Below are 2,823 nucleotides of genomic sequence, written 5' to 3'. Positions count from 1 at the left end.
TGACAGTTTGAAATGCATTCATTTTCAAAAAGCATATGTGCATTTCTTTAAAATTAAATATTTATTTCAACAACTCTCCTAATTTAAAACACAATTTGAAATCACTAATTTCTATTTTTTTCTGTTTTCACAACTAATTCTAAAAAAAGAGAATTATTTAAATATTTAAATTATAAAGTTATAATGTGAAAACAAAGCCACAATTTCACAGTTCAAATTCCAATGCAGTCTGCATATGAGACTATTAATACGTATGCTTATTTTATTACCTTTTAAAACACAGAAATAATGCATTCTTTGTTTTTGTCTGCAATGCAATTACTTCATAATACTGTACAAAATAAACAGAGACACCAATACAATCCAGTGCAAGCAGAGAAACTAAAAACACAATAAATCATATGGAGAGAAACTGAACTGGACATTTTAAAAATGCTATTTTGACCACAGGAAAAAAAAAAGACAAATTCCTTTTGACTGGCATCATTTTCAAAATACATCACTGTACAATGAGAGTATTTTCTTAATCAAAGGAGGTGATAGAGCTCGATGACTTGAACTGAACTGATAATACTGCCTCCCAAATTGTTGCTGGTCCCAAACCTGGTAAATCTGAGATTTAGTGTTGCATGGCAGCAAATAGGCTATGACAATGTTACACAAAAACCATTAAATCCACACAGAAGTAACACCTTATGAAGCAAGACAAATATCTTCAACAATTAATTGCAAATTATTAAAAACAAGTCTGAATTTCCATGATTTTAAATATGTACAGTAAAAATCACAGAAACAGTCATCATATAAACTGGATATTTGCACCCACTGGACAAAAACAGATGTCCCAATGCTTTTGTATGGTTTTCCATGTAATAAACACCGTATATACCAGATTCTGTATAATGGATTTTTGCTCACATCTGACAAAGCATCCTATCCAATCGCAATGTATTCCCATTAAAAACCCCTCACCTGCTCGACAGAGCAGTCTGGATGTGCTCAGCAACAGAGGTACGAAATTCAAGTTGACCACTGACTCGCCGATTCGAAGAAAGTGAGTACTGTAATTAAAAGCCCGGCCGTTTTGTTTTTTAAAACCATGCTCAGAACCGAGACCCGCAGTCTGACGTGCACCTGCTACATTTGACACCACAAAAGGCTGTGATTTATCACTTTTCTGGTTTCACTCCTTCGTCTCCCGTCATATTTTAAAAGTTTTGCAGTGTGCACACTGATTCCATTTCAGTCGTGGATAAAATACGTTTGGCATAAAAGTCTGCAAATAAGACCAACTTCACAACACTCAGTCAGAAAAAGATGCTGAAATGACTTGAAATTCATGGAGGAAATCGTACACCTTTGGTTTGGAGGTTGATGATTGTAGGAAGAGAGCTCATTGAGGGACAAATTAATCCAGAAAAAAAAATGCATAAAGATGCGACGGAAAACTTTAAAACTGTCACGCATGTTGACGTCATTGCATGGCACTGACATACAGAGTTGTAGAAGCATAAATCAGGCTCACCATTCTGCAGCAGACTTAGAAAAAAGAGTCACATAATGTCTACTGCGTCTTCTGGCACGCTTTTATTTTTTTCAGAAGTTTTAATCCGGCCATTAAATAAGGCAGGTCCCCGATTCAGGATTCCTCATAGCTCATTCTGCGGCTCCTGACTGTAACTAATCCATTACATACTACATATGACGGATTTTGTCCATTTTATACATATAACTGAATTCAGTTATAATGGACAAAATTCACTGGTCCACCTGAATCCATTATATATGAGTTTTACTGTACATCGGTTACAAAACAAAATTATTTGTACACATTCTGGTCATGCACAACCAATGTACATATATAAGTCATGATTCTTTTTTTTTCAGTGTGTAACATCCTATACACAACCCTGCCAAATGGATTTAATATGAATTTGGCCATGAAAGAAAGTTGGCAAAGAAAGCGGTGGAATGAGGTACGGAGGGAATGTGCTCAGAGACAGTTTCAACATGGAAATCATCATTTTCTGTTTCCCAAAGGTTAACGTTCTAAGACTCAAATAACATGGTTACAACTCCATACAACCCTGCAGAAAGGATCTTGCATAAATGTAGCTAAAGCAGAAACAATTTTTTTTTTTTTTCTGTTGGCAGGAATAAATGTTCAAAGTTTAGCTCTATACAGATGCACATATTGAAAAGAGCCAAAACTGAACATGACACAAGATATCTGCAGCAATTGCTTTAGGGAATATTTTAGTTCCTGCCTTAAAATTATTGAAATTTATGACCAAGATATGAGCGTGACCACAGCATGGATTTAAAAAAATGAATGAAAATGCCATTTTTATAATATAACCAACTTTCTAAAAGCATTTTGAAAATCTTTGCCTGCAGCAATGGAAATGGATGCTGGAGAACACGGAAAAATATACACACAACTATAAGAGGAGACCAAAATAACTTCAAATTGATTTGGTGGCATTTGAATCAAAATGCTTTCACATTAAAAAGAAGATTCCAAAGAAGTTGTTTTTGAGTAAAAAATTAAATATTCCATCAGAGAAATATTCCAAGCAACAGCATCAGTAAAGTTAACTGAATGGTAATGTGTCATACTGGGAATGCAAATCACCAGAAGGTTTAAATAATAATTTATACCAATAAATATAATAACTGGGAAATAATTTCACAGCAGCTTCTTCTTCACAAAATGCTCCACTTCACAACAAGCAAACAAGTCAATGGATGCCTCAGGTTCTAGTAACCACAGAGAGCAATGAGTGCTTCCACAGGCTCGCCATTCTTCTGCGTCACTGATCT

Source organism: Thalassophryne amazonica, chromosome 1 (genome assembly GCF_902500255.1).
Source record: "Thalassophryne amazonica chromosome 1, fThaAma1.1, whole genome shotgun sequence".
NCBI classification, from domain to species: domain Eukaryota; kingdom Metazoa; phylum Chordata; class Actinopteri; order Batrachoidiformes; family Batrachoididae; genus Thalassophryne; species Thalassophryne amazonica.
The sequence above is the reverse complement of the archived record's forward strand: the minus strand, read 5'-3'. Positions refer to the sequence as shown.